Genomic DNA, 25,719 nt, shown 5'->3' with positions numbered 1-25,719 from the left:
TTAAGCACTTGGATATTTGTCAGATTATCAGGCAAATTTTCTTTTTCCCTGCTACAATACTATAGAGTGGCAAGTCTTTCTAACCTATTAGGTCTATATTTGTCTGTCATACACACTAATAATACTTTCCTTGTTGTATATAGCATTTATAGTGCTATTTCTTCATGCAAATTATAGTAATAAATTAGCTAAACCTTCTACACCAGGCTGGAAACAACAAAGAGAAAAGTGAAAAAATAAGAGAAGAAAAAGAACATATAAATATTTTCATTAAAACATAAGATTGAGATGTATTTCATTTGTTTTTAATAGAATGGCCATTCAATTCCTCATTTATTCCACAAATATTTATTGACCACTTGTTATATTCTAGGAAGGCATGCAACTAGGCATCTTCTTGAGTATAATTACAAGGCACTTTTCTGAATATTTACATTGAAATACTGTAAAATGTTTAAAAATTGATTCATTGTTATTACTGACAGATTAAAGATACTAAACACCTTTTACCACTGTTTCCAAATCTTTGTCTACATTTATAATGAGTCCATCTTTAAAGCTCATTTATTTTAAAAATTTTATATTAAAGAAACAATATAGTAAGAAGGAGAATTTCTGGCTTACATAATTAAAAGTAAGGCAAGAATACATTTTCATGCTAAAATGATATTGTTAGGTCTCTGCCTCTCTTTTTCTTTACTTCTGGATTAAATTTTTCTTTTCTTCAAATTAGGGGCCACATTTTATTTTATTTTTTGCTTAGTTATAGCAAAATATATTTATTTATTGAATTCTGTGTCATTAACTTCATACTTACATTGGTAATATGGTTTCTTTTTTTATTTCAGAATGTTACAGTAGTACAAATGATTTGGTTACATTTGGTTACATGGATTGTTTTTGTATTTCTTGAGACAAAGTTATAAGGGTGTCCATCACCCATATAGTGTACATTGTACCTCTTAGCTATGATTTAACCCACCCCCTTCTCTGCCCTCCCACCTTCTTGATTTCCCTTGAGTTTTACTTCCATCTGTGCATATGAGTGCTGTTCACTTAGTTCCAATTTAATAGTGAGTACATGTGGCGTTTGTTCTTCCATTCTTGCGATTCTTCACTTAGAAGAATGGTCTCCAGGTCCATCCAGATTGTTAAAAAAGCTATTAATTAATTTTTATGGCTGAGTAGTACTCCATGATATACATATACCACATTTTGTTAATTCACTCATGTATTGATGGACACTTGGGTTAAATCCACATCTTTGCTATTGTGAATTGTGCTGTAATAAACACTCAAGTGCAAGTGTATTTTTGATAAAATGATCTTTTTTCCTTGGATAAATATACAGTAGTGGGATTGCAGGATCAAATGGTAGGTCTACTTTTAGTTCTTTTAGGAATCTATGTACTTTTTTTCATAGTGTTTGTACTAGTTTGCAGTCTCACCTGAAAGAGACAAACTCATGCATAGTGGTTAGCACCTGACCCACTCATTTGACATACTCCTTTACTCTGCTTTCTTTACTCATGGTTATATTACCATACTTACCTTGAGGTGCTAGATAGGGTCTCTCATAAACTATTTCTTACAGGCTTCACTTAAGCCTGCTTCTGAGGGCTGTCCTTATCCAGAGGAGGACAAGTGGCAATTCCCTATTTCACTTTGCTGTACTAAAATAGAAATTACATGCATCCTGAAATTAATACAGCAAAGCGAGATAGGGTATTGCCACTTGTGCTCCTCTGGATGGGTTTTATTGATAGTTTTCTTTATAATTTTTTCATTGAGGTCCCCAACCCCTGAGCCACAGACTGGGTACTGGTCTGTGGCCTGTTAAGGACTGGGGCAGACCTCTGCCACCCCCCACCCCACCATCCATGGAAAAATTGTCTTCCATGAAATTTAGGAACCAGGGCTGAGGGGTGGGGGGCACACAGAGGAGGTGATGGGTGAAATGAGCAAAGCTTCATCTATATTTATAGCAGCTCTCCATTGCTTGCATCACTGCTTAAGCTCTGCCTGCCTCCCATCTTCGTCCTATGGAAAAATTGTCTTCCATAAAACTGATCCCTGGTGCCAAAAAAGTTTGAGGACCGCTGCCTTATAGTCAAAATTGAATATCATCAATTCTTTCCACTTAGCCTCCAGTGCACTTTGTTTCACATTATGCATTGTAAATTTTTTAGTTTAAATACTATATGATATATTTTTCTTAAGTAGACATAATAATATTTCTAAAACTTTCCCCTGCGTTATACTCATCTGTAAAGCTAAGTAGTCACACTATGAAATTAATTACTTGGACAATGAGGCAAAGTTTAATCTTTGATATATTATTCAAAGATATTTCCCTGACCTGGCACAAGGTATCTCTGTTACATAAAGTTACTTTCTATCTTGTATAATGCTAGATGCTCAAAATAGGGATTATTTATTATTGAAATTGAAATATAAGCATAATTAATAAAATAATTTTGTATATATCATTATTATGTATTACAGGGAAAGCTCAATGGTTAAAAGAAGGTAACTGTTTTACTGAGTTAAAAAGGACTTTTAAAAATCTATTTTTAGATTTTAAAGACCAGTAGTATGCTGATTGAATTAACTTAGACATACTCATCTATGTAGGTCTAGATATGCCTTCATCTATGCAAAAATGAGATTTCTAAACCTTAAATTTAAGAATTAAGCATAAGTCAGATACTTATTTAAAAATAAAAGCAGACAAAAGTACTGATGCGTTTCCCATATCTTAATCATTATGAATGTAGATCCTAATACTGTAATTAAATTATTTTACAACGTTTACCTGGGGCCTATTTTCTCACTGAAGATAGTGGTATAAAAGTTCCAAAAGGATGAAGTGAAACTTTCCATGCCTCTTAAGACTTTTATCTCAGAATTGGTCCACTTCTGTTCTCCTTCCGCTGGCCAAAGTAAGTCTCACATTTTGACTCTAGAGTGTCACTAGAGTATCAACCCACAGGGAAGTCATGGCATGATTGAGAAAAATAGAAATAATTTTAGGCAAATAATACATTATATTACATACTGTAGTGGATATTACATTTTTGCCTTTATGTTTGAATACCAAATGAAATGTAAATTTACCAGTGAAAAGGCTTAGCACACTAGTACATTTCAAAATTTTACATTTTTTATTTCCTCAGTGAAGAAATTATTTAGTTATTGGTGAAGGAAACATTTAAAATACCCGTAAAATCATACAATGCTAATAGAAATAGAAACCAACCATGTACTCTCAATTTCTTGACCTGTTACAGTGGAAATGTGAGACGTAATGGGTCTTGTTTTAAATGAGTGACACCTTAAATGATTTTCTTTAGAGAACATTATTTGTGTACTATTTTAGTTTTCTAATGTTGAGTAACAAGTACCCACAAATGTAGTGGCTTAAAATTACACCTTTCTGTTATCTCATGGTTTCTATAGGTCAGAACTCTAGACAGCTTCAACTCGGTCTCTGTTTAGTTTCTTATAAGCCAAAATCAAGGTGTTAGCTGAGCTGGGTTCTTATGTGGAGGTTCTGGGGAAGAATTCTCTTGCAAGCTTATTTAGGTTGTTGTCCAAATTCAGTTTCTTGTCATCATAGGACCAAAGTCCCTGACTCCTTGATGGCTGTCATACAGAGACCAATTTCAATTTCTACATATCACCTTCATCCATTTTCATATAGCTCCCTCCATTTTCAAGCCAGGAATGACATAGCAAATTCTTGTGTTTCATCTCTCTTTGACTTCATCTCCTGTCAACAGCGAGAAAACTCTCTGCTTTAATAGGGCACATGTGATTAGATCAGTTCCATTTGAATAATTTCTCTATTTTGTGATCAACTCTAATAATCTCACTGACATCTGCAAAATTTCTTGTTATGGAGCATAACATGATCATAGGGCTAACACCTGGGAGTAAAGATCACAGAGAGTAAAGATCACAGGGAACATCTTAAAATTCTGCTTAACACAGGAAAATTCTTTTTCAGATACATTTGATATTCAAAATTAACTTTTAAAAACTTTTCATTCATAAAGGTTTTGGATTTCCATTTCTCTAGGGGATTTTCTCCAGTTTGCTAGTCAATTGCATTGGTTAAGTTTTCCTCTTATTGAGAATTACATGCATATTTGAAATATTGTCTTTCATTGCTTTTCCACCTTTTTGAAAAGATATAGACCAACTTAGTAGATAAAAACTGACAGCTTTAGAGGTCCAAAACTATGCCAGACTTTTCCTCACAAAATTGTAAACACTGAAAGTACCATCAATCAGGACACATATTTTATAACTCCTTAAATAGAAGTGCTGAAATAGTTAAAACTGATGTTGTAAAGAATACAGAAATTTGATGGGATCCCTCTAGAAGTGTTGAATATATCCCCCATAGCCCTATTTAGATAATTAGTCCGTGTGTGTACACAGACTATATGGCTTAGTATTATAGAAGAATCCAAGCCAAGGTATGTCCAGGACAGACTTTCCCACAAAAAGTTATTAATAACAATGTCCAGGCTTGTAAAACAAGATACTGACAATAATCCAATTACAGAGAATATTGTTATGTAAATGTCCGTCTGTCCATGGCAAGGTTCCACCACAAAGATTAATATCAAGGGAACAATGAACACAAAGATTTCATCAAACACCAAACTCAGTTAGTTTGTGAGACATTTTACTTAAGGTCTCTATCTCCTCTTCTTTTGAAGCATGACGGATCAACATTGTAGACCCTTGACAACTTAATAAGCTCCCAATTTTCCCGTGAAGATTTAGTTTTGCCTTTGGAAAGTGTGAAGAAAAATAGCACTTACTAGGCTGCAACAAGTTTCTAAAATAGTCAAGAATGTGGCCAATGTAAACATAAGCAGCAGATTTAGCCATATGCCCAGTTTCTAGAGGTTACCTGCATTCCATGTCATGTAGGCACTTCCATTGTCAAGCAAGTTATGGCACGGTGAATCCTTCTTGTGCTTTAAATTTCACTGTCTTCATCTTCTGCCCAACTTCCAATGATATCAGTCTAGCCTGCTGCAACAATTCTTTAAGATCTGCATAGCTATCCTGAATGAAAATGAATAACTGGTTTTCTGTAGTCAAAGAACCACAGGCTTTAACATTCCCTTTCTGGTTATCGAATGCCAGTGTCTGAGATTGGATCCAGCCGTATGTACTGCCTCCCCGCTAAGTGAATGCTAACCTGGTACCTCCCCAATATGACCTTGGGTTATGACCACTACCAGAATATAAGCCCTGCTAGTGAAGAGATTCTGGGCATAGTTCAGTCATGGCTTCTATTCTTTATTTAAAGAGCTGTAAAATTTAGTATGCAAGTAGATTTTGATACAGGGAAATGCGTCAGATCAGCACTTGAATATGAGTCTGGTACTTAATTTCTTTTACCTTTTCTTCTTGATTAAGTACTGTTTCTGTGTAATTGATTTCAGGTCATAATTTTACTCAAGGTAACTGTATCAAAACTTTGACCTAGCCATCTTACATGCTTCTTTTCCCAAACAGGTAACTCCTCTACCATTCTGCATTTTCTCTTTATCAGGAATCATACTTCCTCCTGAACAGAAACAATATAGATGTCATGAGGCCAAAAAATACTCAAATATTTACCCCTCCTTCCTCCAATACTTCTCCCTCTCTTTGCCAATCTATCCAAATGAAGTTACCCAAACCACAATGTATAATTCAGTTCCTCACCTCATCAGCTTTTTTCACTTATTTCATTTGAGCATTTAATTTTACCATTCCACTAAATGACTCATAAATGTGACCCACATAAACCTACTTATTACTCAATTAAATGGAAACATTTTAATTCTTACTTAATCTCTCTGAAGCATTTTATAACTTTGGCATGTCCTCCTGCATTGCGATGATCTTTTCTTTCTTTTTTTTTTTTTTTGGCTCCAAGACATCAAGGTTTTACTCCTATTTTTCTGAACATCCCATCTCAAATGTCTTCACTGAATCCTCTTTCTCTAACTGTCCTCTCATTATTGGCATTCCCTAGAATTTCATTATCAAATCAAGCTTCCTCGATACCTCTGTGTACAAACTGCACATCCACTCCCAAACTGAGCAAACTTTAAGTGATCAGTCTGCTCAGATATCAAGCAGTACATAGTTTAGCAATCATCTAAGAAACCACCAAGATCATATAGAGATCTCAGAGTTTTAGATTTTAAAAAGACTTAAAATTTTAGTCTAACTCATTTATTATGAGAATGAAAAAGCAAAAGACTTAAAGTGTCAAGTGAAATATGAACTATCCCAGAAATATTTTAAGATAATCTGCACTTATTGGAGTTTTGTAGCTAGTACTATTTTCCATAATTTGAAGATTTGCAATTTTGCTTTAAAATAAGTAAATTCAGTAAATGTTACTTTGCAAAGGAGTAAAAGACTTGAAATAATGATCTCTCATGCTGCCACAGAAATGTCTAATTGCTACTTTTTTAACATAAATTAATTTTCTTATATGCTCAATTTAAGTATCATCCAATTTTCCTCTCTGTGGCCTTTTGCTTAAGGAGTAATTACATTGCTGACATTTTTAATTAAAACAGTGCTATCTATTTTAAAAAGCATTAAGCCTACCATTGATTTCAGATTCTGAATAAAATTTTGGTTGATGAATCAGGATATGTCTTAATATTCTCTATTATACTCTATATTTGCTAAATGTACTAGCAAATGATTTAAATCCTGTAGTATTCAGATAAATGTCAATTTTCATTAATCAATGGTATCATCAGATATTAAGGCATTAATATCATGAAACATATTTGTAAAAATATTTTGTTCCATTTTAATAAAGCCAGGTATAACCAAACAATTTTAATTATTTGTTGGGAAATAAGAGATTTAACATTTTAGCAATCTTTAGAATTCTAAAAATCTATGATTTATTATGTAATCATGAAATATATTCTCAAAATTCTGGATATTGTTTCAAATGCTTAATGACAAGAAGCTAGGAGCCACTTTACCAAAACATCAAGAGTGTCGGTGTGTCATGAAGGATGCTGCTAAGGGAAATGATGGGGAGGGAATGCAAAGATCAACTGAATGGAGCTACCAGTTCTGAAAATAAAGACCATAATCTCCTTGCATGAAAGAATCTCAGCAGTCTCTAAATGAGGACAAAATGGATATTTAGCATGTAAACAAAAGAATCTCACTTCCAAATTCCTCAAACCAAGGCTCTAAAACCTAGACATAGATCCTAATCTTATGCTTATGAACTGATATTAGAAAATGAAGGTGTTATTATGATTTATGGCAGTCATGTACAACTCGACTTTTGTCTGAAAGATAATCCTAGAGTGAACAAATGCAGTCAACAAGCATATCTTGAGAGAGTGGCATGAGAGGGAATATGTAAAGAAGGACTGTAAAACCAAGGACCAAGAATATAATTGTGATGATTACCTACTGATATCCTTCCTAGTGTATTCTTTGTTCTTTAATCTTTACATTATGATGTCAAATAGGTTTAAAGAATCATTTTCATATATACATATTGTATATATCAGGATTGTTAACTGCATTTAATGTCTAAATTTAGTTTAAATATCCCTTACTTACAATTCACCTAATATGATACATATTCAGTTATACAATTACTCAGAAATGAGTCATCTATCTCAAATTCAGACCTTGGATAAACATAACATTTATGAAGCTTATTGCTTAATTTTCTTAGTCTTAATTTAACCCAACAACTTAACTTTAACTTTCCTACAACAATTTTCCTCTGATTTAAATTTCCTCCACTATTAAGGAGTTTGATGTAGTCTGTATATGGCTAGAGGCTAACTGATTTTGCCCACTATGAAAGATTATAGATGGCAATGTATGTTTTCAAAGCTTTAATTTTCTTGTTTAATTTGAGACTCTTTCAGATAATTCTCATATTTTTGCAGCTCCAGGCATTAACCAGTGGGTAGAATTTAATGATGAAAGCAGCAGATGTTATTAATGCAAATACATCAGCTGCATCATATTCCTATTTAGGAGATATGATAGTTTGGAAGAGGGAAAGTCATGGCTTTTTTTAATTTCCCAACTTCTATTTTTCATATTGACATGCACAAGCAAATTTATACCCCATTAGAGAATTAAAAAAAAAATCATAATGAGAAGAAGCAAAAAATAAAGAGGTGAAGCAAAAATTTGGAATATACCACTCATAAATCAACATTTGGATAAAAACTGCATATGTCAATCATTGGTCTCACTAAGAAACAATATTCTTCAGTAATTGCCACATTTTCTGGACCTTAAATATACTCTCTTTGGAATCTATCCAATCAAGCTAAGAAAATAATAACATTTCTATTTTTGAATTAAATTTATTTCAGAAGGATCTTGAAACTACAAAAATATTTTTATTGTGACCAAGATTACCTCTGTATAATTTGAATTTGAATAATGCTCAATATAGACTGCATTTTGAATCTGAGTCATAGGCTGTGTAAATATAAATCTGTGTACATATGTAAAATACTTTTCATATTATGCTGAAAAATTTGGAAAGACATAAAAATTATAAGACCAGGGAAATTTAAATTTCATTTTTTTCTACTTACATAAATATCAAAAAGTATTCAATCACTAAATACCAATGATCAAGAAATTCAAATAAAGAATAGTGTATTTCTGTTACTTTCTTTGTATTACATTTAATAATTTTACTGGACTTTCATACCGTTTTAGTCCATTTGCACTGCTATATCAAAATACCATAGACTAGAGAATTTATAAATAATATAAATTTATTTCCCACAGTTCTGTTCGGGAGGCTGGGAAGTCTAAGATTAGGGCGCCAGCCAGTTTGGTGTCTAGCGAGGGCGGCTCTCTGCTTCCAAAATGGTGCTTTGTTCTTTCATACTCCAGAGGGGAGGAATGCTGTGTTCTTACATAGTGGAAGGGATGAAAAGGCAAAAGGGTAGAAAACTGTGTGAAGCTTGTTTCATAAGGGCCTTAATACCATTCATGAGAGAAGATTCCTCATGACCTAAACACCTCCTAAAGGCCTCAGCTCTTAATACCATTGCACTGGAGATTAAGTTTCAAAAAGAATTCTAGAGGGACACAAACATTCAAATCATAGCACACATACTGTTGGTATAGATGTAATTCAGAAAAAATCTTTCTCTAAAAACATAGCTAAAGGAGTAAAAGACAAAAAAGTCTCTCAGTACAAAGATTGAGATGTACCAAGAACGTGCTCACAAAACAGAGATGTCTGAGTTAGATCGAGTCTTATGAAGTTTGCAGCCTGGAGAACACACATTCCATCTTTGTCTAGTCTGAGATTGGCTCTTTACCCTGTCTTCCTACCAGAGAAAGGAAAGCCCTCTTCGACAGAAAATTACTTTCTGGAGCCTCTACGGTTCTTTAAAAAATAACCAGACTTTCAAAATGGCAAGTAAAAGCTGACCAGTAACAAATAGAAATGGAGTAATAAATAAAATATTGATGGAAGTATAAAAAAGGACTTATTAATATGTTAAATATAATATAAATGATTTACAAATGGATGAAAATATGAGAATTTCAACAGAAAATTATAACGTGTATAAACACAATAGAATGTCATTCTAGAGCTGTAAAATACAATATCTGAAACAAAGAAATGAAACCTCTTAAATGATTTTAATAATAAACTGCATAGAAGACACAGGTATACATATATGTAAAAATTAATTGAGCTACCGACAAGTGAAGTTTATATTTTACTATGTAAACTTTATAGTACATAAAATGTATATGTCATATATATTTATTTAATATGTAAGTGTTAATGGTGACTATGTCTGGGATTTCTTTTGACTCTTGTTTCCCCTTATTTTCTTCCTTTTTCTCTATTTTCGTTAATACCAGTTGTGGTTTTAGATTGGGTAATTGGTATTAGCTACAGCAAAAAGACAGCCCCCCAAATCTCAGTGCGGTAACATAGGATTTTTTTCTTTCTCATAAGTAAAATGTTAATATTTCCAATCAGGTGGCCCTCCCAGACAGCTCTCCACCAGGTGATGACTCTGAGATCCAAGTTCTTTGCATCTAGTGGCCCAGGTCCTCCAAGTCCTCTCCTATACCAACTGCTTCCAGCAGATTGACAAGGAAAAGAGAACTTTGAAGAGATTGTGCAGTCACCATCTCAGCCCCTCAGTGACACATACTGCCCTTCCATCTACTCCCCAGCATGTGATGATATTATTTTCTCACAGGGAGCTAGAAAATGAAGTGCCTGGCAGGTGGACCACACCCCAAAACAGTTCTGCACAACAGAATGGGAGCATGTATCTCAGAAGTGCAGCAAGCAATGTTTTCCATAATTAGTGCAGGCAAAGAAACAAATTATGCTCTACATATAAAGCGCATCGCCTCCACATTTAAACTATCTAAATGGTTACTTAATCTATGTCTTGTCTTTTGTTCTTCTCTAAAACCATCCCCTAAATTGTGCCTATTTGCTTAATTGAGCAAAATAAATTTTGCACAGCTTCAGTGTATAAAGAAATTATCTCTGAAAGTTTTAATTGCTTGTAATCCATCAGAGAAAAGGGATTATTTGTCTCTCTCACATTTATATGTCTCTTGGTTAAAGTACAGATGACAGTTTTTGCTTTCTACATTATGAAATTACAGGTGAAGCAATAAGATTATAGAGCTATTCTTTAAATATATACCTGTATCATTATGAATCTCTCATATTTTTACAGTTGATTCACTCCTAAATAATTTTTCACAAAATTTTATAATTGCTTTCTAATGCATTGTCATCTTAATCTGTTCTGTTGACCATTATTACTTTTAAAAAATCATGTCATTTTTCTCTTTCTTTATAATAAAAATAATAACAGATTTTTTTGTAAAAAAAATATATGCTATAGTGTTCCTCAAAATATGATTTAGTGATAATACATCTTCCAGATAGCTTCTGTATGTCTCTCCCAGTCCATATGTGCACCCCACCCTCTCATAACAGTCCTGAAGCCTGATCTATGTTATAGGACTACTTAAAAGACTCTTATGCCTTCTTGCTTCTAGTTAGGTTCAATCAGTGGGAACCTCAGAGGGAGACAGGACAGAAAAAGCATGGTAACGTCAGGGTACTTATTTTTCTGAGTTCATCCATGACCCAACACGATGTGCTGATTTTGTCCCTTGACTGAACATCACTGCTTCTCCCAGGGATTTTTATAGCACGTGTCCTGCTAGGTTCTGGTACAAGTCTTTACCATTTTCCTTTCAGGCCTAAGGATAATAATAGCCCCTTCTGCTTCTAGTTCTATGTATTGTTCTATCCTCTACTATCTACCACATTGTATGTAAAAAATACGTAATTTCAAATTAATCAAAAAAACCCAAAAAATAATCCATCATAGTTAAAACACAGATTACCAATATATCCACATTGGATCTTATGGTTATTTGTAAATAAAAGATTTCAAGCACATTATCACTGCAATTTCATGTACATTACTATAAAAAGAAGCTATGGTTGTTCTCTTTTATGTATTATTAATAACATTGATTACAAAATATTATTTATGATATCAAAATGCTAGTGTAAATAGCCATAAAATGGATGTGCCATTTAAAAACAGTAATCACGTTAAAGTTTGCATTTAGTGTTTAAATATATACTTTAGAAAATTTATGGAAAAAAACTCTAGAAAAGTATATGAAAAGAATAAGAATTATTCATGCTTCCATTACTTGAAGATAACCCATTTATTTATGTATATCTTTCAGCAATCTTCTCTGCATGCTAAAAAAAAGATACATAGATATAATTGATAAATAGAGATTTTATAAAATTGCATTCATTCTTAACATAATATTTTATAAACTGATTATTTCCAAAAATTATATAGCTACTTTCCTTTCTTACTTGATGGAATTAAATTTTTAAATAAAATAATATTTTTGATTAGGTAGTGTGTGATATGGCTATAACTTTAAAATATAGAAAAGTTCACTGTTTTAGAGCCTGCTGTTATTCATCAAGATGCCTGTCTCTCTTCCTTCTGAGAACATGGGGTAACTGCATTTTCTCACTTCCTCAAGTGGTAGGCGTGGCCATGTTATTTGCTTTGTCTTATGAAATAGATATATACAAATATGAGTAGATATGTTGTCATTTCCATGAAGAAGCATGTAATTGCTGGTTCTAGTCTTCCCAAGTCTCTCTTTTCCCTTGCAAACAATCTTCCAGTTTCTCTGGATTTTTCTGTTCTGGACATTCTATAGATATTGAATCACACAACATGTAACTTTTTATGCCTGGCTTCTTTCACTTAGCATAGCATTTTAAAGATTCCTCCATATTGTACTCTCTTCCTCCCTCCCTGTTTTTGACTCTCCATCAATGATCCAGACTTCTAGAATTTTTATTAAAACAAAATAATAAAATTCTTAATAGGCTATATCTTTTTAATGAGTTTTCTTCCATTTCATCTATCTATCTATCTGCCTTACTAGAAGTAGAAATGTTTTGAAGGCAAATGTATAAGTACTTCTCCAGCTGATCATTATCTAACCAAAAAGTAAGTGTTAACTCAGCGACAGCATTGGAGCTTAAAGGGAAATGCAAGATATGTTTCTTTTTGCTGTTGCAATACGTTCTCCTAAATGTTTTACAAAATATATTAGATATTTAAGAACTTATCCACCTTTTGTGACTCAATGCGAAAAAAAATGTAAACTATACAAAATTTAAATTCTTAAACAGATATGTTCTAAGAACAAAACACAGTAAATATATTCATTTTGATAATTGATATAGTTTTAGAAAATTTACATGAAATTTTCATTATATAAACCCCTTTTCTTTTCATAAATAGAAACAAACCATATCTTGAAGTCTTAGAATCAAAAGGTATAACATTTTACTTTAACATATGTAAAGTTCTAACACTCAAGTCAGCAATGAAAAAGCTACAAATGAATTCTTCACCCTGGGTATCACTGACAAAAAGGATTAAATAAATACATTCTATTTTTTTCTTTCTTCTAAAATATAAGCTAGCTACAATAACAGAATAAGGCTTTAGATTTCTTTTTTGTACTATATTGCAGAATTCTTATCTAATGTAAATTGATATTTAACAACTTTTTTTTCATTCCTGTGAGGATTTTGCACTTCTAAAAATCAATTCCTCTTTCAACAGCCCTAAAGTTAGTTTGCCTCCTATAAAATAAAGAAAATTTACTTGCTAAAAACGTATTTTTTCTCCTAATGTCTGCTATGTTACTACTTCTCTCCTGTCTTTCACTCTACTTCCTTGCACTGTCATGGATTCTTCAATATCATGAACATGAATTCAACCACCTAGTTATTATTCATTGTGGGATCTCAATTTAAAAAGAAACATTTTTTGTTTTTAAATGAAAGGTTAGGCTATAAAATGAATTTGACGTATAAAGCACAAATGTAAGGAGGGACATATTATGAGATATTCTTGTGGATCAGGGTGTTCTAGCCTTGTCTTTCACTATTTGTGCATGGTTATTTACAGAAGTTTTTTCAAATGTAAGAGTCAGTGATGGATTTATTACTAGGATATAGCGATGTGTTCACAGTATCATTATTTTTTATGAATTTTGTACATATAAATTAATTGTATGTGTCAACTTGTCTAGGCTATAGTACTCAGTTATTTAATTGAATACAATTCTAGGTGTTGCTGTGAAGATATTTTGTAGATGTGGATATCATCTACAGTACGTTGACTTTAAGTGAAGGACATCACTGACCATAACCTGGGTGCATCTCCAATCAGTTAAAGGCTTTAAGAGCAAAAACTAATGTTTCCTATATAAAAGAAATTCGGCCTCGAGAATATGACATCAACCCCTGCTTGAGTTACCGGCCTGCGTGTGTTCCCTATAAATTTTGGAATTGTCAGCCCTCACAAATGCATGAGCCAATCCCTTAAAACAACTCCCTTAATGTGTGTGTTTGTAGATACTTTTATGTGTATGTACATATTCACAATGTGAAGTATTATATATTATATTTTAAATATATAATATTTTTATAGAAGTATATGTAAATATATATAATTCTTTTTATGCATAAATATATAAATATATTTTATTTTATAAATATTAATTTTTATACTGTATGTATATTTATAAATAATTTTATATATTTATAAAGTTATAAATATAAAATACTACATATTTACATTATATAAATATATATATATATATATATATATATGCACACACATATATATAATCTATTGATTCTCTTTCTCTGGAGAGCCCTGACTGATAAAATCACCATCTCTTTCTTCTCCAACTTCTCGTCTCTCTCCGTTTCTTCTCTCCTCTCTCCTTTTCTGTGCAATTGTGCTTATGCTGGCCAAAGTGATTGTTGGGATCTGGTTAAAGGGAAGAGGAGTTGGGGATATATATACTTGAGTTCAACAGGATATATTTATGTGGTTTTGCAGTGATTTCCCCCTAGACTTAAGATATTGATAGCCACACCATTATAATATCATCCCCCAAGGAATACTTCTTTTGCCCAATGTGCCAGCAATGTGAATAAATGTGTGGGGCAGGAGGTTATATCACACTGTGAACATGCCCTCCAGAACATGTCTCTAGGAATGTGAGCAGCAGAGGAGAAAAAAAAAGTTTGAAAGAATAACACAAAAAACTATTTTTTTGAAAATTCTTACACATTACAGCTGACATAAAACATTACATTGACAAGAGGTTTTTTTCTAAATTAAAAAAAAGAAAAACAAAAATTGAGATGAATGAATATGAAAGAATGTAACTGAATAGCAAGAAATAAATTAGAACATAATTTATATAAATTGTCAATAATAAGAAATACATTTTGAAAGACTATGAGGAAGAGTGAAAGATTTTTCTATCCTATATATAGAACATATTTAAAAATTGTCACATGATGAGATACTGCAAGAGTTTGCAGCAAAAAAAAGTAAAAAAATATTATAGCATTGTCCCAGGAAGTTAATTAATAAAAGTTTTATTTTTATAGATTTTGAGGTTGCAGTATTTGTAACCCTTTTGAAATGTATAAAATTCCTCTAAACCTTTCAGATCCAATCATACCTACAGAAAATGAAAGAGTCACTTTTTGGGAAAACCTACCTAAAAATGGAAAAGACCCTGAGGTACACTTTAAAGATTCCCAATATCATTTTTAGGGGGGTTGGGAGCTGGAAGATTGATAGATTGCATCACATTCTTACCCTATGCAGACTTGCAGTTTTATATTTTAATATAATTTTATATCAATACAATTAACTACTATTTGAATAATGTAGAGAACTGAGTTTTATTGTTCCAAGAGACTTTAGAGATCATTTAACAAGATTCTATGTTAGTGACAAAAATATTTAGACTTAGAAATTCTAAGGAATTACAGATCACATGTTTGAGGCAGAGTTACAATAAGAATACAATATTCAGCCATCTTGCCATCACACTGTTCTGGTTGCAATATAATTCTTCTATTAAGGTTAATTATTTATGTTTAACAATTATTGTTGTTAGTGGCAGTAATTAACATTCATGCATTATCAATGTAAATATTCAACAAGTACATTTAGATATATGCTTTGCAGATTTAACTAGCACTGTAATGAAACATATTTATTTGTACAATATTTTCATCAACATAGTTATGCATATTCAATAGTCCCTAAATCCCTGCCACCATATCCATAATATTTTGAAAATTTAACATTAATTTATAGAATTAGGTTAATAGTATTATGGACCATAGTAAAGAGCACTCAATATAATATCAGGAGAAAATAAAAAAGGATTCCTATTTCTTTTGAAAACAGAGATATTATCAGATATTATCATCTCCTCATAAATTGTTTTGAATGAGATGTGAGAGCTTAAATCACTAAATAAATTTGGAACACTTGTATATGTCAAAGGTTACTACAAGGTTAAAGAACCTTATATCTTGAAATATTAAATCAATGTGGACAATCTTCATCACAACTTAAGTATGGCAATGTAACAAATACAACTTCTAATTTATTGAAACGTTCAACAATATAGAAAATCAAATGCACAGTTCTGACTACACAACATGCACCTGCTAGATTCATTTGTCTTTTATAGCTAGGTTGATTCAATAATGTGTGATTCTGTTTGAGAGGAATATGGCCCAGTTGTTGACTGAGACCTTGTTCATGTGGAAAGACAATAACTATTATCATAATTTAGTTCTAATTTCAAAACTACTAAGAAGGCAGGAAATAGGTGAAAAATTAGTCAAGAGCGTTGAAAAATATTTTGGAAAATGTAGCATAAAGCAATTATAGTAATAAACATCTAAATATTTGATAACTGAGTAATTTTTTCTTTGAATTTAAAGAATCTTTACTTTGAGCATGTGCACATTGATTACAAAATCTTCTTTTACTTTAGAAACCTCTCTTCTGATGAAGACATGAGGTGAATTCAAGAAACCCCGTAACTCACCATTTTTTGGTGCCTACATTTAGGAAAATAGTCTCAAACTAGTCACGGCTGTATCTTTATAAATTTATTGGCTTAAAATGCATTTTTGTATCACTATGTAAATTACAATTTTAGTATGACACTTTTTAATAATTAGGATTTTCTTGAAGATTTCAAGAATTAGGTAATTTAAGTATTAAAATTACTTCAAATTACTTACTATTTTGTGTAATACATGTTTATGGATATCATATTTTCATGTATGAACATAATAACAATAAATGACATATATAAAACTGCTTGCTTTTTTTTGTTTGTTTTGTTTTGTTTTTTTGAGACAGAATCTTGCTCTGTTGCCCTGGCTAGAGTGCCGTGGCGTCAGCCTAGCTCACAGCAACTTCAAACTGCTGGGCTCAAGTGATCCTCCTGCCTCAGCTTCCCGAGTAGCTGGGACTACAGGCTCTCTCCACCAAGCTCCTCTAATTTTTTGTTGTTATTTTTAGTTACCCGGCTAATTTCTTCTATTTTTAGTAGAGACAATGGGATCTTGCTCTTGCTCAGGCTGGTCTTAAACTCCTGAGCTCAAGCGATCCTCCCGCCTCAGCTTCCCAGAGTGCTAGGATTACAGGCATGAGCCACCACTTCCAGCCTCACAAAACTTTTTTCTGAACAAATTAGTCATCTAGAAATATAGTATTATTTATGTTTTAATGTACAAGTTTCTATTTTCTCCTTTACTTGGTTTGTAAGTAAGAAGTTTTCTTGGGAAAAAATAAAGTTTTCAAATACAGATAAATTAACAATTTCCCCCACCTTCATTCTTTTCTTTTAGAGTGTTCTGGCATTTTGCAATTTATCTGTGCCTGATTTACTAATTATATCATTTATTTCTATCATTATAACAAAACTAAAGCTAACAACATGTAAACTCACTTTAGTTTCTGCTAACCCCTCTCCCTCAAATTCAAGAAAATCCTGTTAATATTATTGTACTATTGTACTTAAAAAGAAAAATGTAGTGCTACCATTTCCCCTGCTTTAAGGTAAGTTATTCATCTTATGATGAAGTACAATGGAAATTGAATCAGATATAAAAAAAATTAGGCAAATAAAATGCTTTAAAATGCCATTTTAAATGTTTGTTAACTTAAATATGTTAGCTTTCATCTTCACCATAAGTATAATATTAATATGTGTGATGGCTTCACATATTAGCAAATGATACTGAGTACAAAGAAGCAACATAGATTTCTGATCTGTTCAACTGTTTCCTAAATGAGTTTCAGTGGGTTTTAAACCTATATTTTAGAAAACAAAAATACAACATTCTTTGATTTGTTTTCAGGAACAACTGAGTAACCAAAAAGATGATCAAAAAAAAAAAATGCTGATTTTTTTAAGTTTAGAGGACGGAAAATACATACTATGATTTTAATAATTCTGGCTGAGGGTGCTTTTCTTCAATATGGTATTTTTATAGTAATATTTTCAGTCATAGCTAGAAAAAAAAACATTGTTGCATTGACAAATGTAAGAATATTTTACTTCAATCTTATTTCATTGTTTTTAATTTTATGTCTGGTGTACTTTGATAACATTTACTACCTGCGTTAGTATACTTAGACAATTACTAGTGTAAATAGATAAATGTTTATGTACTGTGGATGAGTGTTCAATATTTTTTAATGATGGAGTGTGTATTCAAAAAGTTTGAAGACCACTATTAATCTTATGTCCGTTCACCTCACCTCCTTGCACTTTGTATTTTATTCACAGAGCCTTCTATTTGTTACTCAAAGCTATGCCTTATGAGGCCCTTTGCCTATAATCTCCTTCTTCATGGAAGCCTAATTTTTATTTTTCCCACCAAAAACAAAAGCCTGTAAAACAGCAAATCACTGTTCATCACTAAATTCCTAGGTTCTAGCACACTGCTCTGTACATATTGAAAGTAAATATATCTTCTTGAATGAATTACTTCTTGTTTAAAGTTTTTCATATATAATAAGTGTGTATATATTATTTTAGCAAAAGAAAGTTAATAGAATAGTGACACTGTAGAAGACAGAAGCACATATACTTTAGAGTGTTTCCGTTATAGTTATTCCGTTATCGTTATCAGAGACATTTAGTGTTAATATAGTGCTTTTCACAAATTAGCTAATACTCAAACAGCTCTAAAGGGCACTTTTGGGAAGTACCATTTAAAGAAAACAGACAAAGAGAAGTTAGCAATTTGCCAAGGGTCAAAGATTTGTTCAAGAACAAGCCCTTCCAAAAGACCCCAGACTTCATGTTTCTTATTTCTGTGACTAGAACTAAAAATTAAATTCATTCAATTCCACGAAGAAGGATGAAACTAACCTATAAAATTATAGAGCTTGAAGGTCTTCATAGGTTATCTAAGTAATACCCTTTTTCTAAAATAGAATGGAAACCAAATATCCTCATCCAGGGAAGTGAACTTTGAATATATTCTTGCAGAATAACTCTAGAAGTTTTCATACAAATTTGAAAACAGAACTGAAGTTATATTTCAAATAATTATTTTGTCAGAAGATGATTCATAATAATTTTCTAGGAAACTAAGAAAAAATATTTCCTAAATTATGCAAATAGATTACCTGATATTTTTTATTTTATCACATGAAAAAATTTTGTAAAATTTTTTCTACACATTAAATATTTTATCTCTCAGGTTGAGCTTACTTCCTCCATTCAGTTTCTTGTTATTCTATAGAGAATTCATTAACTACACTTAAATGCAATGATCATTTCTCTATTTGTATCAAAATTGGTCTTACAATCTTATGTTAAGTCTCAAGACCACTAGTTACATTTAATTAATAATTTCTATTTATGTCCAGCCACATAATAAGATCCAGTCAATTCTTACCTGGTCTTGTATTTCCTAATTTCTATGAAAATGAGTGAGAGTCCTGACAGAAGAAATATGATGGACAATGATCATGTAATAAAGAAATTAAAATCCCTCCCAGAAAAATGAAAAAGGGTTTATAACTGGATTATAAAAACAAAGGGTAGAAAAAGACAAGATCATGTGGCAGAGGTGGATGGGCAAGAATTAGACTACTCAAGGCATTGGAGATTATATAAAAGTTATCTGTCCTAAAACAATCCATTAAAGGATTTTATGCATTTCAAATTGTCTACTCTTGCCTGAAATGTAGATAACATATTTATACTAGAAGGAGCTCACAAAAACTAAGATGAAATCAACTCAGAAGCTAGTGTGTAACTTAAGGAGATGGTGATGCTTCTTGCAGGGTGGTAGTGGTAAAGACTAAGAAAAAAATGGATACCCTAAAGAAACATGTTAGACACTGTAGCATTGACAGGCCATGAGAGAGATAAACTTGAGTGTGAGAGTTTGTGAGATATAAAAGAAGGAACACTGAGTTACAGATTGCACAACAGGATGATCGGTGACGGATTTACATAGAATTTATAAACTTATGGGAAGATCAGATTGGTCTCGCAGGGGGATTTCATGATACTCCCTTTGAACATTTTATTTGTGAGATGACTTTGAGATATCCTAGTAGAAATATCCATAATAAATTAACAGTGTGGCATGTGAGTGGTAATCTAAGCTACAGAGATAAATTTGAATGTTAAAGAGCATAAGTGATCATGAACAAGACAAAAACTATTATTTACTAATGTATAAAAATTCCATTGTTTCCCTCCCACTGCTCCTGTTCCCTCCCCCATACCATCTGCCCTCTATATGGGGTTTATATTCAAAAGTTCATTTCCATTCTTTAGTCACTCTGGGGACTTTCTCAGCTATATCTGTCATATTCAGTTAAAGTTTGTAGGCTTTAATAAAGGAGAACCTGGAGACTAGACTGAAGAAAACAAAGTTTCAAGTAGAGAAAAAAAGTTAATGAATGATAGAAGCATGTGGCCAAAAGGTAATAATGCATGTGTAGGGTATTTAGGCAGAAGAAAGGCCCTAGGGAGATAAAGAAAAGTGTAAAGAAAATAAATGAGAGAGGTAGAGGTTGTTAAGAAATGTTACTTGGATTAACTTCTTAAATGTTTGAAAATCATTGCATATTTTTATAATTATTGTAGACAACTAGCATTATTTTGAAGTAATATTTGTATTTGTTTCTAAACTGTGTCTTTGAAAATGGCACTGTTCTTTGATCAGAACAAATTCTCAAAAGCTTCAGGAGACTTTGTGGATAAGACCTAAGCCTTTTGAGAGGTTTTACTGTCTCTAGACACAGAGTCAAAGCTGTGTTGGGAGCTTACAACCTCAAACATTGCCTTACTTGGTGTCTTTGTTCATTTGGACTGCTATAACAAAATACCACAAACTGGAGAGCTTATGAACAGGAGAAATTTATTTCTAACAGTTCTGGAGGCTGGGAAGCCCATGATCCAGGCAGATTTGCTATCTAGTGAGAGCTCACTTTTTGGCTTACAGATAGCACCTTCTCGCTGTGTTCGCACACAGTGGACAGGGTGAGGAAGGTCTCTCTTGAGCCGCTTTTATGAGAGCAGTAATTTTATTCATGAAGGCCTTCCCCCATGACCCAGTCACCTTCCAAAGCCCTACCTCCTATTACCATTACCTTGGAAGTAAGGATTTCAATATTTCAATTTTGAAGGGACTTCAATATTCAGACCATAGCACTTGATAAAAGACTCAGTTACTGAGTCTCCATAAAAAGTACCTTGTAGGTGAAATAAATTGGATTAACAGATTTGTCCTTTTACTGAGAAATGAAAAGTCATAAATTATTTAAATGAAAATCACATTAGACTACAACTCTCTTAATAATCATTCTCTCATTAAGTAATATTGTTCTTTTGAACATAGGTTTTAATGTCTCTCTCTGCTTTCATTTTCTAATATATAGAGACCACATCCTTTTACCATTTCTATTCCTCAGATTTGGGGAAGAGATAAAGAGTGGTAATGTTGTTAAAATTTTTAACACTATTTCTTTTTTGTTGTTGATGGAGAGTATTTTGGATTGCTGCTAAAGAACATCTGTGAAAGAATTACGCTATGCAAGCTAGAATGATATTCTAGAACACTATTTTAACCTGTCATTAGTCCATTGAAATATTTACCATACAAATATAAACTTAAAGAGAATTGATGAAAAGTATTTGTTTAAATAATTTTATCATCTGTTATGAAGGAGGTACAATTGTAGATAATTTTCCCACATTTGTGCAATTTTTCTTTTTCTGAGTCTCATATGATACTAACCATTTTATGATTTCCAATAAAAATACTAGGACAGAGAAAATGGAAGGTAAACAGTACAGTTAGCACTTATTTGATCTTATGTATATTCTATTATCAAGTGATCAATTCATACCATTAACAATATGTTTTAACACTATTTATAGCTTGTGTTCAGTATGTGGGTGTGGGTCTACGTGAGTTCTTCCATTGGTAAAACTTCTGCTTTACAACTTTTTTTTAAAATTTTCCACTACCTCAATAACAAGGGTATGAATATACCATCAATGGTAATAATGATAAGATGTATCTATCTATGAATTGTAATAAAATTACAGTCAAGGCATATAGTTTCCAGTAAATAATAGTTTGTTTTATTTTATGATAAGTAAAATGTAGTATGAAGAAGTTCAAGAGTATATCTATTAAAGCATCTTCTGATTATACAAATGTTTAATACTAAGGATACTAAGGTTCAAATATACCCCTGAAATGTAAGTATTTATAGTAATAATGATAGAATGTCATAATTAATGCAAGAGATTAAAGGAGGCATATGATTCAGAGCCATCCCTTATTTTTTTAAATGCACTTAATAACCTAAAAATTACAACTCATAAAGATAACAAATATCTTCGAATCCTGAAGCAGGAAGAAGGTGTTAAATCTTTATCACCTCATTAGTAATACTTGAAATCTCTCATATTTTCCTTAAACCTAAAGAGGCCCATAGAAATTCCAGATTCAGGGATAGCAAGTTTTCCTACATATAAGGTAAATTCCTTATCTTCAAGCAAAAGCAAACAAACAAGCAAAAAAAGCATTAAGCAATGTGTTCATAGGGTAAAACCAGATTACAAACACACTATAAATCATTCTTAGATTGTTGGTTTCCTAATCCTTTATTCATCTGAATTGTTTGCATTCTTCATACACTTCAATATTGTGCCATCCCAAACTAAACAGTACATTCAGATTTGATAATTTTTGAATATTAAAAAACCCTCCAATATAGTCTCCCAAATTCAACTAAATATTCATTAAAATTAACCTAATTTGCTCTTGTCTATCTTTGCTACTTCGATATCTAATATTGTAAATTATTCAGTTTCAGCTATTGTTATATAAGTTCATAATTTGATTTTTACCTTATGGGAGAGATGGATAATATATAGTCAATATAGACCTTTATTTCTTCAGAAATGTTAAAGAAATATGGAACAACAGATGGATCTAAATCTTTCTAATGCAACACATGTTCTAAATAAAAATAGATTTAGGAGTGCTATCTGCTAAAAAATAGTTTCCAGTAATAGTTTTAAAAATCAGCATTATTGGGTTAGTCCAGCTATGTTTATTTTTGTTAGACAAGTTGTCTACCTGCTATATTTTATATTACATTTTCTTCTTAAATCCAATAAATATTTTGCATAATTCTGCAATTTCAAATGTTCCCTTTAGCTAATTTAACATATGATCCCATAGATATGACCAAAGGCTTCATATCTTTCTTAACCATACCTACTGAGCTAGTAGAAAATATATTCTCATTTTTAATGAAATATAATTATTATCAAAACATACTCTCCTTAATTTACTTTCCCAATGGGTAATATTAAAAACTGGCTGTAAACCTGTGGAGGAATCCTAGAGGTAGAATTAATTTATGTACACTAAGAAATGAAAAAAAAAATAACATTCTCTGGGATTATCTGTCTGCAAATAGCACAGGGAGAAAAAATGTGATGATATTGAGGGATCTGATCTTTGCCTTCTGATGTAGAAACTCCAGACTTCCCTTTTCTCTGTTCTGGTGACCATCAATGTCTGGGATTGTGGCTACTCTGTCACCCTGCTTCCCTGAGCTACTTTAATAAATCAAGGATGAGGTTGTTAGATAAAATACAAAACATCCAGTTAGATTTGATTTTCAAAAAACAATAGCAACAACAATATCAGTAGAAATATATCCCAAATGTTATCTGGGACATACACTAAAAATGATATCCATTATTTATCTGAAATTCAAATTTAACTGGCTGCCTTTTATTTTTATTTGCTAAATCTGGCCATCATAATCAAGGGTCCCTGACAACACATAACAAGACACGTAGCATAAACAAAAGATAAACTGATCTATTTAAATCATTGAGATTATTGCAGTAAAACCTACCTAATTCAGACATATATACCGACCTATAATCAAACAGTTATTTACATGCCAGAAGACAGATAATTATACTCAACCAGATTATAGGATATTTGAATTTGTATGTTGACACTTCCTCTAAGTTAATAGGTCCAATATGCTTCACATTTAGTTTATAAAATTACCCTAATTTATGTCCATATAACATTCAATCTCTTCAATAATATAACAGAAAATTTAGCATTCCTGTTTATTTTTAATTTTAGCATATATGTAAATACATAAGTTTCAGATTATCATTGTTCAGGCTTTATAACAATTAAATTCATATCTTTTGAATTGACTATATATTCATAAACACATTTCAAAATCTATATTTACTAAGTCACTGGCAAATGGCCATCGAGTAAAGAAATCAATGCCCTGTAGCCATCCCTGAAGAAAACCCACCTAATGACAATATTAAAAAGCAATGCCAGAAATATCTATATAATTATTTTGAAAGCCTACAAGGAGACAGATGCTGAATGCAGAGAATCACTTTTGTATTTTATCAAATCTTACTGTGTTTAGATACTCACCTTTTTTATATAACCACCAGAAATCTTTCTTCAAAGGGGTAAAAGAAGAAAGAAGAAGTGGATTAAGAGATATCACTTTTGTATGCTCTGTGTGCTTTTGCTTTCTGTTTCCACATGAGCGTAATAAGCATGTATCTTTTGAAATTTTAGCTAGGTACAATGTTTAAAATTAGTTCATTTAAACTCAGAAAAATTCAATTTGAAAAAAAGGGTAACATGATTTTTCAGTTAGCATACACATAGGCTCTTGCATCAGCCTTAAAATATATCTTATAGCAACTCAGACTGGCACTGTTTGATAACATAGAAAATCTAACCTCTAACTATACTCCATAGGTTTTTAATATTGCTTTAAAAATTATAATAGTTCACCAAAGAGGGAAAAAAGCAGATAGTTGAACACTAAGAAATAAAGAAAACTACATATTAAAGAGTCTTCAAAAAAGCTATGTAAGTATTATAAATTATTTTTATAAGATAGAGACTAAAATTTTATAATGGTATGCTTGCAAGGACTAATAATATTGCTCAGAAACAAAGAGGATTTAAAAATAATCAGCATAATTTTCCTTCCTCTATGGAGGAAAAATATTAAAGAATATGTTACTGAATTCTCACTTTAAAATTTTTTTCATTTTAAAATTCTAAACTTTGATCACTTGTTCAACAAAAATGCTGAATTCTTTGCTAGACACCATCTAAGTGTGAGTTTTGAAAAAATAAAATATCAAAGATACATCTTTAGTTTTCATTTTAGTGGAGGAAAATAAAAAAATAAAGTATACAAATAAAATATTACTTGACAGATGGCAATCATTGCAAAGGGAAAAAGTAGAGAAGAAAAAATAAAGTTGTTATGCACTGCTGAAAAGAAAACCAAAGCAGCTTTAGAGTGATGATAATGAAGACCACACATTAACTTTTGGACATGATAAATTTGAGCTGCTAACTAGTCATCTATGCAAATGTGTGCAGTAGGAAGATGAATATATACAACTGGAATTCAGATGAGGGTTGTGGCCTGAAGTTATAATTTTGGGAGTAATTAATATATAGTTGGCAACAAAAGACATGAAACTGGGCTATACACCATAAGAAAGTTTTGATGGAGAAAGAAAAAGTTCTAAGTACAAAGATCAGAAGTTTGAGAAATAATAAGAAAACAAGAGAGAATTCTGAAAAGGAGCAATGGAAGAAGAAAGATGGAAAACAGGGATTACAGGATTTTGGAAGATATCGGAGGA

The sequence above is a fragment of the Lemur catta genome, chromosome 1 (genome assembly GCF_020740605.2).
Source record: "Lemur catta isolate mLemCat1 chromosome 1, mLemCat1.pri, whole genome shotgun sequence".
Taxonomy (NCBI): domain Eukaryota; kingdom Metazoa; phylum Chordata; class Mammalia; order Primates; family Lemuridae; genus Lemur; species Lemur catta.
The sequence above is the reverse complement of the archived record's forward strand: the minus strand, read 5'-3'. Positions refer to the sequence as shown.